The following is a 17,228-nucleotide window of genomic DNA, read 5'->3' as shown; positions in this document are numbered from 1 at the left end:
GACTGGGGGTGACTCTAGGGGGACTGGGGCAGCTGGAGGTGATTGGGGCAGGAGTGCACATAGCCCTCCTCCTCTTCCTCTCACCCTGGCACACAAGTTCCCCTCCCCGCCACACATGCAGGTCCCCAGTCTTTGAAGGAGGCCGCAGGGACTGTAGTGGTGATATCACCACTACAGTCCCTGCGGCCTGCTCCAGAGACCGGGGACCTGCACGTGTGGCCAGGAGGGGAGCAGGACGTGATATTTATAGCTCAGGCAGGTCAGTTGCGGCTCTGTTAGGCGGACTGCCCGACCGCCCTGCACCTCACCTCTGGCCCAACACTCCACGCACCGCCATAAGCCCGCCATGCACCTCACCTCCGCGCCGCCCGCTTGACCTGCACCTCTTGCCCGGCCGCCAACCCGACAATCCATGCTGCTCTGCCTGCAATGATTTTTAGTGAAAATTTAATTTAAGATTTTTACAAAAATCTAATCGATTCTAACCTTCTGGGCGAATTAATTTGTTTACTCACCCAGCCCTAATTCCTCTGTATGTCTCCTCTTGTATATATGTATCCTCCATGTACCCCTGTATATATGTCTCCTCCTGTATATACTCCTCTGTATGTCTCCTCCTGTATATATGTATCCTCCTGTGTAGGTCTCCTGTATATATGTATCCTCCTGTGTAGGTCTCCTGTATATATGTATCCTCTATGTCAGGGATAGGGAACCTTGGCTCTTCAGCTGTTGCAAAACTACAACTCCCATCATGCATGGACAGCCTATGGCTGCCCAGGTATGATGGGAGTAGTAGTTCTGCAACAGCTGGAGAGCCTTGGTCCCCTCCCCCTGCCCTATGTCCTGCTGTGTAGGTACCTTGCTTCCTGCAGACACCATCTTCTCTGTCTTCAGGCTCTTCTAGCCCAGACACAGAAGAACCAGCTGGGAGGAGAGAGCGGCCTCTGGTGGCCGGAGGAAGATACTGCGTACAGCAGTTTGCTTTTTACCATAAGCCTCATAGGCTTATAGAAAGCATAATGGCCATAAAGGAGGCGGGGCTTACCGTCATGGGGGCGGGGCTTCAGCGGCCGCTTCCAGCACAGACCGGATCCACAGCACAGCCACAGGTAAATATGACTGAAGAGGGGCGGGGCTGTAAGCAGGGGAGGCACTGAGGACTCCAGCCAGCTGTCAGCAGCCAGGCGGCCCTGACAACTGGGGAAAGAGCGGCCCAGGGGGCATGTGCCCCCCTGCCCCCGGCCCAGCCCGCCCCTGGACCCCACATAGTGTATAACCCCCACATAGTATAACCCCTACATAGTGTAAAATCGCCACTTAGTATAGCCCCCACATAGTGTATAATCCCCACATAGTGTATAGCCCCCATAGTGTATACTCCCCACATAGTATAGCCCCCACATAGTGTATAATCCCCACATAGTATAGATCCCACATAGTGTATAATCCCCACATAGTGTATAGCCCCCATAGTGTATACTCCCCACATAGTATAGCCCCCACATAGTGTATAATCCCCACTTAGTATAGCCCCCACATAGTGTATAATCCCCACATAGTGTATAGCCCCCATAGTGTATACTCCCCACATAGTATAGCCCCCACATAGTGTATAATCCCCACATAGTATAGCCCCCACATAGTGTATAATCCCCACATAGTGTATAGCCCCCACATAGTGTATAATCCCCACATAGTATAGATCCCACATAGTGTATTGCCCCATAGTGTGTAGTCCTCACATAGTATAGCCCCATAGTGTAAAGTCCCCACATAGTATAGCCCCCATAGTGTATAGTCCCCACATAGTATAGACCCCACATAGTGTATAGTCCCCACATAGTATAGCCCTCACATAGTGTATAGCCCCCACATAGTGTATAATCCCCACATACAGTAGTATAGAACCCACACAGTGAATAGCCAATCTATAATTTTAGTTTCCCAGTAACAATGAGAGAAAGGGTTAAAATACACTAAGCAAATGGGTTATGGGAGCTACCCGGGTGTAAACTGTGTCCAAAACAGCAGAGGGGATCTGTAGGAAGGGGACAGCAGCAGCGTGGTCAGTAGTTGGGGAGGGGACAGCAGCAGCATGGTCAGTAAGTGGGAAGGGGACAGTAGTAGCGTAGTCAGTATGTAGGGAGGGGACAGTAGTAGCGTAGTCAGTAAGTGGGAAGGGGACAGCGGCAGCGTGGTCTGTAAGTGGGGAGGGGACACCAGCAGCGTGGTCAGTAGTTGGGGAGGGGACAGCAGCAGCATGGTCAGTAAGTGGGAAGGGGACAGTAGTAGCGTAGTCAGTATGTAGGGAGGGGACAGTAGTAGCGTAGTCAGTAAGTGGGAAGGGGACAGCGGCAGCGTGGTCAGTAAGTGGGGAGGGGACAGCCGCAGCGTGGTCTGTAAGTGGGGAGGGGACACCAGCAGAGTGGTCAGTAGGTGGGGAGGGGACAGCAGCAGCGTGGTCAGTAAGTGGGGAGGGGACAGCAGCAGCATGGTCAGTAAGTGGGGAGGGGACAGCAGCAGCGTGGTCAGTAAGTGGGGAGGGGACAGCAGCAGCATGGTCAGTAAGTGGGGAGGGGACAGCAGCAGCGTGGTCAGTAAGTGGGAAGGGGACACCAGCAGAGTGGTCAGTAGGTGGGGAGGGGACAGCAGCAGCGTGGTCTGTAAGTGGGGAGGGGACAGCAGCAGCGTGGTCAGTAAGTGGGGAGGGGACAGCAGCAGCGTGGTCAGTAAGTGGGGAGGGGACAGCAGCAGCGTGGTCTGTAAGTGGGGAGGGGACAGCAGCAGCGTGGTCTGTAAGTGGGGAGGGGACAGCAGCAGCGTGGTCAGTAAGTGGGGAGGGGACAGAAGCAGCGTGGTCAGTAAGTGGGAAGGGGACACCAGCAGAGTGGTCAGTAGGTGGGGAGGGGACAGCAGCAGCGTGGTCTGTAAGTGGGGAGGGGACAGCAGCAGCGTGGTCAGTAAGTGGGGAGGGGACAGCAGCAGCGTGGTCAGTAAGTGGGGAGGGGACAGCAGCAGCGTGGTCTGTAAGTGGGGAGGGGACAGCAGCAGCGTGGTCTGTAAGTGGGGAGGGGACAGCAGCAGCGTGGTCAGTAAGTGGGGAGGGGACAGCAGCAGCATGGTCAGTAAGTGGGGAGGGGACAGCAGCAGCGTGGTCAGTAAGTGGGAAGGGGACACCAGCAGAGTGGTCAGTAGGTGGGGAGGGGACAGCAGCAGCGTGGTCTGTAAGTGGGGAGGGGACAGCAGCAGCGTGGTCAGTAAGTGGGGAGGGGACAGCAGCAGCGTGGTCAGTAAGTGGGGAGGGGACAGCAGCAGCGTGGTCAGTAAGTGGGGAGGGGACAGCAGCAGTGTGGTCAGTAGTTGGGGAGGGGACAGCAGCAGCATGGTCAGTAAGTGGGGAGGGGACAGCAGCAGCGTGGTCAGTAAGTGGGGAGGGGACAGCAGCGTGGTCAGTAAGTGGGGAGGGGACAGCAGCAGCATGGTCTGTAAGTGGGGAGGGGACAGCAGCAGCGTGGTCTGTAAGTGGGGAGGGGACAGCAGCAGCGTGGTCTGTAAGTGGGGAGGGGACAGCAGCACTCTGCTCTGTCAACATACCGACCCATAAGGCAGGGCTGAGAGGCCGCCCAGGAGCTGCTGCATTGCATTTATAAAAAAAAACCAAGGACTTACCAATTACTGAGCAGCTGCCCCACTGTGTGCACTAAAGAGCAGCCCACAGGTATTGCCACTACTTGCCTGATGTGCACCTCCAGTAACTGGCCGGCATTATGATTAAGCAGTAATGTGCCAAAACACTGTAGTACACTGGGGGAGATGATGTTCCAGCCGGCTCAGCTCCCCCATCTCCTGCCACCAATCTGGTACAGAACCTGTGTTACGCTGTTGCTGCACACACAGACCCTGAACTTGATTAATCTCAGCACAGGGGTGTGTATGACAGGGAGAGAGGAGGACACATGAACACAGAGGCAAAGTCCTCACTTGGACTCATTGCAGAAGCGGCCCTGCTGGGGGCGGGGGATGGCGCCAGGCTGCAAGGACATGCCTGGGGGGAAAGGAGCATTCTCCTTGCTGTGTCTGAGCAAGGCTGCTCCACAGAGGCGGGGGTCTGGTGAATGAATTGAACTTCTTGTAATTAACCACCAGATGGCGCCCTAGGCCATCGCCTACCCCTGCCTACCCTTTGTCCCGGTCCTGGCACCGCAAAAGACAGAAGGAGGCAGTGGGGTGGCCAGACACAGAGGGCAGCTCATACGGAAAAGGCAGGCTAGAATCAGCAGGGGCGCAGCTCTTCCCCGTAGCAGCTCCCCCCAGGGCTCGTTCTTCCTTGGTGTGGGGACACTTTAATATGTGCGCAAGCGACAAATTGACAAATTGAATTTATGGAAAGCTCAACCCTGGTTTCTATTTTTTTTTTTTTTCAATCAACTTTGCCGAAACGCCACTGGTGGAGACGGTCAGAGAAGATGGAGCAGAACAAGTCAGTGACTGCACCCTGTGAGCCGCAGATATCTCAGTAACTTGCGTCTTTTTAACCTCTTAAGGACACATGCCGTACCCGCAGGGTACAAGAGTGAGGATTCTATTAGATTGTAGGCAGGAGAAAACGTTAAACCTTTATTAGGGCAGAGTATATAGCTGCTTCCATTATAGTGGGGAGACTGTCTAGCAGCAGATCATATAGTGACACAGACAGTCTTGCAGATTAGAATTCTACCGCGTTTGTTGCTGTGTTTTCAACTTTTACATAGAGCAATAGGCAATACGTGAAAATATTAATACTGCATTTTTTTTCAATATGTCACACAGCACAGCGGAATATTGGGACAATCCCAACAGAAGTACGCCAATTTTGGCAGAAAAGTAATACAATAGAAATAGCTGCAGAACGGCACTGTGTGGCTCAAGGCTCAAGTAGGGTGCACAGCCCTTGGGTTCCAGACCCAGGTCCCAAAGGTGGTAAAGCAAGCTGTAGAAAAAGGCGGCACTCCTTAAAATTGTGATCATAAAGGTGGTTTGGTTTATTCACCCAACATGCAATGTTTCAATCTTCTCAATGAAATCTTTACCAAGCATAATTTGTTCGGGGATTGTAATCCAAATCACTCTTAAACCAAAGCAAATTTTCCCATAAGAAATCAATAAAATGCTGACAATTGGTTCCACACCCCAAAAATAATGATTTATTATTCTGAATAACATGTAAAACAAATGAAACAAACAATGAGAAACAGCTGAATATGTCATTATAATATACTGTACAGTATAACAATCAGCATGTGGAGTATAAAGTATAGTAAGTGCACAAACCTGATAACACAGCAGCAGCAGTTTGTAGATACAGGATGCAGATCCCCATAATGCAGTAGAGTAGTACAACAGGCTAGACTAGAAAAGGAGGGTCTGTCTGGTCACATGATAGCAATGGGGAAGGGCGGGGGTGTTCAGCATGGACCAATCAGGAAGTGAGAATTAGGGGTCTATTCCACGGAGCGATAATCCCGATTTGGCCGATTATCGCTCCATGGAATAGAGAGAACGATCAGCCGATGATCGTGTCATTGGCTGATCGTTCATATAGGTTCAGACCTAAAATCATCGTTCACCACCAGACCGACAATTTTAGCAGCATCATACATTTCCTGGAGAAGGAGAAGACCTGCAGCCCGGACAGGTAATGGATGAGACAAGGGCTGCAAGGACATCGGTAACGATGTCCCTGCAGCCCTCACTTAACGATCATCAGGGCCATGGAATAGGCCCAGTAAACGAACGCCGATCTAGCAGATCGGCGCTCGTTTACATTGTTGATCGGCCCCGCTCTGAACACCTGTGGGCGGCCCTGTACGTTTGGGTACGTCCAGGGTCGCCTAAGGGTTAAACCAAGTTATAATTTTGAAAAATTGTGAGCTCTTCTTGCAAAACGCTCTTAAACTCAGTTACTCTGTAGTTACCACTGTATTTTATTTCAATCTGTTGCAGCAATAAACGCAGCAGAATTCTAATCTGCAACATCCGTGCCACTATATGATATGCTGCAGGGCTAGGAAGTCTCTGTACTATTATGGAAGCAGCTACATGCTGGGTTGTAGCCCCAATAAGGGCTTTTCTAGTCTCTCCTGCCTACAGCTTGTATATCCAGCTTGTAGCTGGTAGTGTGTATATCCAGCTTGCTGTCCTGTTTATAGTTACAGCCCTAAAAAGAGCTTTTGGGGGGTCCTTCCTGGCTACAATCCATTACAACCTAACTCTCCCTGCTCCACAAACACTCTCCTTATCTAGGTCCAAGAACAGTGACCAGTCTTCAGGTTGGGGCCGGCCTGCCAAGGAGCCAATCACTCCAAAAAGAAGGGACAGCAGGGCGGGTGGCAGCGTTAGAGCTTCACTTGTCCTGTGCTCCCAAGACCGGAATCGCCTCAGAGACGTTCTGTGCCAGCTTCATTATTATCAGCAAAAGGAGGCTCCACCTCCATATTACCGCTCTGTCTGCACTGGACCTTGTCTGCACTCCAAAATAGCGGCTTCACATATGGCCGTCATGGACGTCACCCGGCCTCAAATGTCTCCCCTCTTCCATGTACTAATATGCCACAAATGGTAAGGTAATATCAGCAACCACTTCCATTTTATCAGGGTGCATCAATAGCTACAACCCACCCAGTAGTGTAATAATATAATACGTATCCAAATAAAGAAGTTTTTTGCCAAAAAATATAAAATACATAAACCACTGTGCTAACTACACAACAATGACTCAGTAGATGACACAGATACCTAGAGATGCTGGTATATGGGGCCACGGCCATACATTATGGGTCACTAGGGTTCCAATAGAGGAATCGCCTTCAATGCTTCATGCTAAAATATACAGAACAATCTGGGATTAAACCAAATTATGGCTGTCAATTATCATTGACCTGCAATCATAAGAATGTATTAAAGTAAATATCATTGTTCCAAACACAAGCCTACTAGTATATAGTACAGTGCGTCCTGTATATTAATTATCTAAGCCTATCACTGGTTAGATGCCCTTCTAGGCTGGCATATGAATGTTTCACTCCTCAGTTTTTGACACCCAATACAGGCTTTTTATTGCTTTTAATCATGTTGATTTGTCGTTGCTTCAATAAAGAATTTATTTTTGATTACATATTAGGTTGAAGTGATTTAATTATGTAGTGGGGTGCGCTCTTATGGTCCTATGAGACGTGCTGATGGCGGCCCAATCAAAAGCGATGATCGTTTCATGGGCAGATTGTTGTCTCTATTACTCAGAGTGATAATCTTTCTGTGTAATCGGGCCCTTGTAGTGTCTCTCTTGTCTCTTTGTTCTGTGAATCTCATTATCATTATATGATGGGGTCAGGAGAATCTTCTCATCTTTAGAGGGAGGGGTCTGTAGACCCTTTGCCATGAAATATAAACAAGGTTAAAGTGTTAAGTTTTAATGTTGACCTGAGTCTATGGAGACAAGTCACTACCCAGGTATAGGATGGTCTCAGATTTAGAGTTAGCAGCTGCAGTTCTGCTTACAACTTAAAATCACAGACACAGACAGCTGATGTACGTATCAGTAATGTAAGTTTGGGAAGCGCCTTCTTTATTGCTTTGTGTTAACTTTTATAGACAGAATATGGGGCGGTACTACTCATGCACAATGTATTCACATGAAATATATAAACATTCAATACAGGTGGAGCTTTAAGTCACAAGACACATACATGTCACACTCTGATAGGTCAGTCCATCGATGGTCAGCATTTTCCTGTCCAGCGCAGTCAAGCTGGCACAATGTCTTCTTTACCATAAATTGTTTATATATCAGTGTCTCTCTTGCTTCTATATTGTGACTGCAATGATAAGTTCAACGTTCTGTGCTCATTGGGCTGCTGCCAGCATTCCTTTCCTTCTTGCAGACCATCTTTCTGTCAGGCTCTGATCACACTCTGATCATCTTCTAATTCAGAGGCCTGTATATATAGACGTAGTCCCTCAGAGTAGTAGGCTAGCCCCAGATGAGATATGAGGAGTTTATTCAGTAATGTAATTCAAAAGAAAGATGTTGTCAGGCTGGGACCAAGAGACACAGGACAGGTGAAGCCCTAACGCTGGCACCCGCCCCGCTGTCCCCCCCTCTTAGAGTGATCAGCTCCTTAGTAGGCCGGTCCCAATCTTAAGACTGCTGCTACACTGGTACAAGTGAAACACTTAAAAGAGACAAGACTTAACAAATATAATTATTGTAGGGTCAGCTAGTCGAATCAAAATCTATCGGTCATTAAGGTACAAAATCAGAAGTCATGGGGATGGTCGGAAAGTCAAGTCAAAATCAGGAAAACCAGGGGATACATCGCTAGCTTAGTCACACTCAAAGAGGCTCTATCACAGGCAACTGACCATGAGGGAGTAGTTATATGGAGACTGAAGTCCCAGCCCCAAAATTTGATTGGGGCAGAGACTCCAACTCCCAGTCACAGTGCAAGGCGGAATGGCGAGTGAAACTAGGGACACTGCCGACGCGCCACTAGCAACCGGCCGGCCTAAAACTTCTAGTTAGAGCATCAGCCTTGACGTTTTTGGCCACCAAATTAAATCTAGCTAAGAACAAGGCAAAACGTGCCAGGCGAGGGTTTCATCTTTTCACCTTGTCAAAGTACAAAAGGTTCTTGTGGTCGGTAAGGACTGCTATCTGTTGCCGAGCTCCCTCCAGGAAGTGTCTCCACTCCTCAAAGGCCCACTCAATGGCCAGTAACTTCCTGTTTCCAAAAATTTTTCTTTAAAATCTCAAAGGCTTGTTCTGCCTCTAGCTTCCAAGAGGTGGGATCAGCCCCTCTTTTGTTAACTCGGTAAGGGCTTTCAGGGGAAATTTTTGAATGAATTTTCTGTATAAATTAACAAATACTAAATATCTTTGAATTTCTTTTAAATAAGTGGATCTTGCCCAGTCAAGTACAGCTGAGACCTTTTAAAGGCTCCATCTGAATAGAATGGGGGGTTAGCATGTAGCTGAGAAATCCAACCTTTTGGACATCAAATAAACACTAAGGGGGAGATTTATCAAAGGGTGTAAAATTTAGACTGGTGCAAACTGCCCACAGCAACCAATCACAGCTCAGCTTTAGGTAGTGCTGAAAGGAAAGCTGAGCTGTGATTGGTTGCTGTGGGCAGTTTGCACCAGTCTAAATTTTACACCCTTTGATAGATCTCCCCCTAAGAGAATTTGGCACATAAAGAATAACACTTCATGCACATGCTCCTGGTGTGATTTCCAGATAAATTACCACATAATCATCAAATAAGTCATCATAGACAGTGGGGGTGTTACATCAACAAGTACTCTAATTTCCCTTCGGGGGTATTGAACGCTGTCTCCCATTCGTCAACCTCTCTAATTCGGATCAAATTGTAGAAAACAAGGGAGGTCAATGCTAGAGAATCACCAGACGCCTACCACCAGGTTCAGGAGATCCGGAATCAGAGGGAGTGGGTTCTGGTCTTTGATGGTAATTTTATTTAACTCCCTGTAGTCTATACAGGGCCGTAGCCCACCATATTTTTTTCCCATAAAAAAGAAGCAAGCATCCAAAGGTGACACCGAGGGATGGATACGACCCTTCCTCAGGCTGTCCTGTATGTACTGGCAGAGTCACTCTCGTTCTGGGGGAGACAAGTTAAAAATGCGACCTTTAGGGAACTTGGCCCCAGGCATGAAATTAATGGCACAGTCATAAGAGTGATGGGGAGGCAAGGCATCAGCAACGGCTTCATCGAAAACATCCCTGAAATCAGAAATATACTCAGGAAGATCGATAGCTTCACTTACAGTACAAACAGATGAACAGACTAAATTCAGATGAGAAGCACAGGAACTTACCCATTTGACCAGTTCCATGGTTTTCTAATTAAATACCGGGTCATGTAAATGGAGCCAAGGTAAACCAAGAATAAAGTTTGCAGTCAGTTTTTCCATCACAAAAAAATGAAATAACGTCATGAAGAAGGCCTCATGGGGACAGAAGTATGGAATTTAATTTTCCCATTATTCAGGGGAGTAAAATCAGCTCCTTACACCAAAAAAAGGGGAACGCAAAGTTATCAATTTAAGGCCCAGGAACAAAGCAACTGAAGTCTGCATAAAACTCAGGGCGGCACCTATCATGTCTATCATGGCTCTACAAGAAAAAGAATTTTCGCCAGAAAATAAAGTTGCCGGTAACAGAAACTTAGTACTAATAATAAGAGTAGGCTCTCCAGAAGTTATATATTTTGTTTCTATAATGTTAAAAATACAAAAAAAAAAATACAAAATACAAGATCAATTATGTAAACATTATAAGGCCATGTTCACACAACGTAAGTTCCGTACTAATCGCGGCCGTTGTTGCAACGGCTGTGATTGGTACGGAACCTATGTTGTGCTGCAGGTCGAGGGAATCCCGCTCAGAGTCCCTCTAATTCCTCATTATGCCATAGGTATAACTACATGCTGGATCAATCTCAGAGACAATTAAAAGAGAACCATGCCCACCGACATGTTTCGTCAGAAAGGTCTGACTTTTTCATAGTGACGACAATGGTTGGTGGGATTATTATCCAGGTTATATGCAGCCCGCCCATGGGTCATCAGAGTACTGGGCTAATCTGAAAATCATATTTTTGGCGGTGTGAGAATGTGGTCAGTTGGTGGATGAATGAATGACGGACAGGGATACATACTGTGGTGATGTCGGTTTTGACCTCATTACATCAACAGAATTAGGAGGTACCTGTGTGACCCTCCGCAATGCCACTCAGGCACTGGTGTTTCCCAGCTGCTGACTGGGTCTAGACTGGCAATCCTTGATAAAGTGGCCTGATTTCCCACAATAAAGACATAAGAAGGGACTTCCTGAAGTATACCCGAATATCATAGGCTCCTTGTCAGACGCTCGGGGAGATGGGGACATGGTAGCTTTCAAAGGAGGAAGAGAAGATCTAACATACTGATTTGGCACCAGCACCATCATTATTTCCATATACCATAATAAGACACATGCCATAAAGTTCTAAAAGCCATAAAACTATATACTGTATATATTATCTTTATATGCACGCACTCCATATATATATCTTTATATGCACGCACTCCATATATATAATATCTTTATATGCACGCACTCCATATATATATTATCTTTATATGCACGCACTCCATATATATATTATCTTTATATGCACGCACACTATTGTTAAATACGATGTGTTTTACAATGAACAATATCTTGGTGTAATATAATGTAAGTCATATATATACTGCTGACCTCACCATAATAGCACAACACTATTCACTGTATAAAGTGATTGTAATACTGACATTATATCATATTCTATACTAAGGAGACATGTATAAGGTATAAATAGATACATAAGTGTACACAGCACTATTCACGATTCCATGACGTATGTAGGGTGGTGATGCTGTACACAGCACGATAACTATACATCCATGAGTGGAAACAGGTTATGCTGATGCATAGAGAAAGAGTTCTATATTTGTTATGGTCATATATGTGCAGACACAAACACTCAATTATAATAAACACACCCACACATGACATTGACAGTGAGTCATGAACCTATATAAGATGGTAGTCACCAAGATGGAGGTTGGTTGGATCAGGGCTGTACAGAAGGTATGAGCCCTATGTCACAAGAAGGATCCAGAGCCTTCAAGGAGAAGGTTGTGATGTAAGCGTGAGGAATCCATGATGGAAGCGTGAAGGAAGGAATGTCTCCCAGGATGCTTGAGTGAAGCAACAGCTGCCTGAAGCTCGTGACGATTTGTAAGACAAACCCTTCACTTCAAAGGACTCTCTTATGAACTATGGACACTAAGGGCTGTAAGACGTTTCTCTGATATTCTTTTCTATTCAATTCTGTAATTTCACTACTTTTAAAGAAGAAGCAATAAATCTCCATTTTATAAAGAAACCTCTCTGATGTCATCCTACTGCGGCGAGCCATAAACTACAGGTGCCAACGCCATTTTCTACAGTTTGGCGAGTGCCAGCCATACCAAGCTCCTTCAGCTTGAACAGGGGGGAGGAGTCGAAACCCCAGAGACATACGTTTCAAGCTTTCGGATCACGGAGAACCTAAGGACAGTAGGACAGCGGGAATCCAGACACGTGACTGTGCTTATGATCGGGAACAAGGTTGTAAGTATGGAAACTTTATCTTCTATTACTGAGAAATGTGCTGTAGAATGTACAGTAAAGTCTAGTGATAAGCCAGATTTAAGTATAGCATGGATGCATTTGTATTCACAATGTAGTGCTATGAATAGAAACTTAGATGAAGATTTAAGATTAATTAACATTGCCCAGATGGTGAATGTTTATCATTCTTTTGTTGAACAATGTATGAATCCTAGTGTAACGACTGTAACTGCTCCAACAATAGACACAGTTACGCAGTGTAGTATTTCGGAAGAGAATGTGTCCATGGGCCATGCTGAAGACAGTTCTTTTCAGAAGAAACTTTTAAATATAAAGGAAGCCAGCTTAAAACTGAAGGTGGAAACGTTCTTATTAAACCTAAGTAAGGATTTTACTGCATATGATGAGAAAGTGCATGTATGCAGGAATTCTGAGATTTTTGAGAGTTTTGCTGAGAAATTTGATCTATCAAATGAACAAAAAAACAGATTGTTTAAAATATGGCTACCAGTAAATATAAGTAGATGCCTAGAAGTAAAAAAGTGTTTTGACAATGATGAATGGTTACATTGTGATGACGTAGGACGGTTAAAGTTACTCTGCAATGCTACAGAGGGAGTTCCTACTTTGGACATTTTGAATAAATTAAGAATTGGTTGGAATGAATGTACTTTTACATTTATGTCCATTTACCAAAGAGCATATAAAGCAATTTGCTCAAACATGTTCAATGTAAAAAGTAATTTTATACAGAAGTTCAAATTCTTAGATCCCGTAACCAGAGTATTGGCATCTGACAAGGAATCTATTTTGGAAGCTGCTCAGGTAATCGATATCGCCAGACGGCAGGAGTCCTACAGAGAAATCCCACAGAATAGTCAGAAAGGGATTAAAAGAACAAAACAGACATACACCTCTAAAACATATTTCAATGATGAAATATATTTAGAGAGATGTAAAAAGATTCATGTAAAACCCAAATCTTACTTTGAGACAATGTCAAAAGTAAATGATTGTGGAGTGAGTGTGACAGCTGTTCAGACACCTAAAAGTAGGGAGAGACCAAGGATACGTGATCCTCGGCCTGTCACAGAGCTGTCAAGCAAAGACAGATTGGTACCAAATGGTTCCAAAGCTGACATGCTTGCACTCATAAATAACAAGATCAGGAAAATGCATAAATTAGGAGAACCTCAATATTTGAGAAATGCATTTCATATAGTCAATGATTTTCTAAATCATGAAGTGTTCAGACCTGGAATAGGGATCGGCTAGATGTTTCATATAATAGGTGAAAGATATTAATGACTGGTAACGGACCCGGCTTTGTACTAAGGACTTGAGTTATTTAAATTACGGAATAAAAAGTAGTTATTATGTATTATTAGTAATATATGACATATTATTAATATGGATAATGCAATGCAAATTAATACATAATAATAAGGATAATAATAAAAATAATATTTTTTATTTTTATAGCACCAGCAGATTCCGTAGCACTTATAATCATAGTTTAGATCCTGAGAACATAGAAAGGGAATTAATGACAGTTTTAAAAGTGTAACTGGTATAGATATATACAGTGTATATGGTTTAAGCTAATAACCTTTCTCCCCCTAGGAATTCTTTTTAAATGTCAGAGGATATTAATAATTATATGGGTTACTTCTCAGAGGTCAGGAAAGATATGTATGTACAGGGATTCTGTATTGTATCTATTACTTTTTCATTTATTAGCTTTAGTAGTTAATTTCAGGAATCACTCCCAATGGCTAAATTCTTAAATGTATGATATGTGATTCTAATGATATTTTCTCTCATTATAGAGTCTTCACAAAAAAGAATATGAGCATTTTTGTGGTTAATGATGGAATGTAAAGTAATAGTTTTGTGTTGGCTTGCAATGCTTTTTAATGATGTAACTAATTTGTCATAACAAAATCTGTCACTAATATAACAGGAATTGCATTTGCTGAGATTAAACAATGTATTGTACTGTTGCATGTTATTCTCATTCAGTGTAAGTGTAAGGCATGTGTTTGGATAAGTGATTGATGGGAACAGGAGGGCCTGGAATGTCCTTAGAGTTATAAGAGACTAATACAGATATATTTGTATACATGTTTCCTCTCTCTCTCTCTCTCTCTCTCTCTCTCTCTCTCTCTCTCTCTCTCTCTCTTGTGTCTCATGTCTATATGTTTTCGTCTGTGAAAAGACCATTTTAAAGAAAGGCCTATATTTTTTTTCAACATGGAAGAATCGGTATATTGAGGTACAACCAATACACCAAGGCTTGTTGGATCCATTAAACATCTATTTTTTAGAAGTTTCCTAGGAAAATACTTAAGGTTTTTATGCGCATTATTTTTTAAGAAGAGACTAAATGTGAAAATCCTCTGAGATGAATGAATGTACACATGTCAGGAATAAGTGACGTGTGAGATGTGTTATAGCAGCTGCTCAGTAAGGGAATGTATGAGTATGGTACCGTGTGTGATGTATCATGTTAATAAGGGAAAGTGTCTTATTTGTTAGAAGGGTTAACATGAGATAATATTAGGAGGGAATATAAGTGCACAATATTTTATCCTGAGTATCATCATAAGAACACTGATATATATATATATATTTGATGTTTATCCAAATAATATACAAAGACACATTTTCAGAGATACATAATGGTTTAGGGGTTATATTTAATCATGTCATTATAAATATGTCATTATCAGAAGTTTAAGTTCATTCTTTAACAAATGTTGTTTCAGTTTCTTACAGGACTATTTGATGGTGTCATTTCAGTTCTTTCAGTTGAGAAGTCCAATACACAAATACAAATGTGTGAACACTCAGTGTGTGCATATATCTACGAGCATATAAGTGTTTGATAACAGTATGAATATATACACACACATATATACACACAACTTTATGTTTCATTTGGGTATGTTTATTTTTAATGTGTTCTCATTAGAACTACGATACTACTGATGTCTGCCTCAGGTTACAAGAAGATAAGTGTCTGCCAAGAATTAGCAAGACATATCACATAAAATATTTCATTCACTCATACAAATATGGTGGTTATAGAAGGTGAATAATATTATATTGCGGGATTATTTATAAATATAGCAAATACATGTGGTGATAGTGTTCCAGTAAATAAAGGAAGTAGTATATAATATAAGAACATGTGAAAGCACACTGACTTTTAACAAAACAAGGTCTATAACAATAATATTGTTTCATTGATTAGGAATGGTGTTTTTTAAAGGTAAAAACATTCAAACTATATTTTTGGTAAATTGTGGTAATGCTTCTTCACTGAATATGGTTACAATAGTCTGGACTTTTGATAGTATTATCTTGGTGACATATTCATTGAATGAAACATTCTGTTATTTATTCTATCCGAATAATGTTGAAAACATCTTTAGGTATAAGGACACCAAGTCATTTCATGCTTAAAGATAATTTAAAGTGATCTAACTATTGCAAGACCATATTCTATTCTTACTGAATACATACATGAATATTCTAGTAAATGGGGTTTTTGAGTAAAATAGATATGGGAATAGTTAAGGTAAAATAGAGTGATATGCTATGGTACACTGTGATTATCATAGGATAGTAATAATCACCAAGTTTTTGGTGTAGGATAGGGAAGAAAAAGTAGATCTTCAATCAAGACATCAAAGCCTAGAATTTTTGTATAGATTTTTGATTTTTTCCAGCGTTGATGACCAGTAGCAAGAGAAAGAGACTGATCTGTAATTCTTATCCAAGTAAAGCACTTGAAGGGAACAGATAAATCATGGACTGTTTTACTATTCTTTTCTTTGATCAACTGGCATGCTGAGACTTCTAGTACCACAAGCTTCTAGATGGCTATTGAACTTTCTTCAGGTGATCTATCCTGGGACTATGCTAAAGTATCTTCATGATTGACATTCTTTTGTTTGTTACATTTTTAACTATGTCAAGCCAACTACAGATGCCATGACCGGAAGTCGAGTGGGCAGAGTGTGAGGAAAGCTGAAAGTCTGCACAATCCTCTTCTGCTAACAGCAAGTCTACAAGTGAGTTATAAGAGACTTTGTTCATTTCATTAAATCTCCTCCAGTGGTCATGATGGCAAAGGACAAAAGATGGCATATGTAAGTGATGGTTGCTGGACTATGCTTTTATCAAGTGTAAGTTATACAAGATTCTATCCACCTCAGCGAGTTGTTGGAAAAGATTGCTCCTAAAGTCTGAGTACAATGGACTTTGTGCTATAAGCTAAATCTTTATCTCCACAATCTGGATGAGAAATGACTGTGTTATGTTACAAGATGTCTGCTCCAGGTACTGACGTTACAGAGTTAAAGATGACCCTTGTAAAGACTACAGAAGTCACAAATGAAATGAGGAAGTCGTTTGCACAAACAAGGGGGGTCAAGAAGTGTTAACCCTTTGTTGTGTTTCTTCAGTAGCCTAGCAGGTGTCACCTGACAGCTTCAATTCCAGAGAGACAAAGACTCAAAGACTGTTAACCATGCAAAGGAAAAGAGATGGATTATTGCATGAGGGATAATATCAAGACATTGTACTTTTTCAGTGAAGGAATTATTTTTCAAAAGACTTTGCCAATCATATTTTGATTAATTAACAACAAAGGAATGTATAACCTAAAGACTTTGCTACACCAAGAAGAGTAAAGTCATCTGAACCATTCCAGGTTTTCCATGGATCCAGATGGAGACAAGAAGATACATTTTTTAGACTAGGCCTAGCTAGAATTCTATCTTTTTTATAAAATCAAATCACAGTTTCTCATAACATAATAATGTAAATGCTACAAATCTATTATGGGTAAATCAATAATTTCCATAGACTTGTTATTAAAGTGATAGACGTTGTCCTGTGTGTTTATAAGAAGAATGAAGAAAGAAGATTCCGTGATCTCTAATGTATAAAAGGTATTGTTCATTGGAAAGTCTTGATACTTTGAGGAGTCAATACAATGTATTTCATCCTCAAGAG

The sequence above is a fragment of the Dendropsophus ebraccatus genome, chromosome 7 (genome assembly GCF_027789765.1).
Source record: "Dendropsophus ebraccatus isolate aDenEbr1 chromosome 7, aDenEbr1.pat, whole genome shotgun sequence".
NCBI classification, from domain to species: Eukaryota; Metazoa; Chordata; class Amphibia; order Anura; family Hylidae; genus Dendropsophus; species Dendropsophus ebraccatus.
This window is presented reverse-complemented; position numbering follows the sequence as displayed.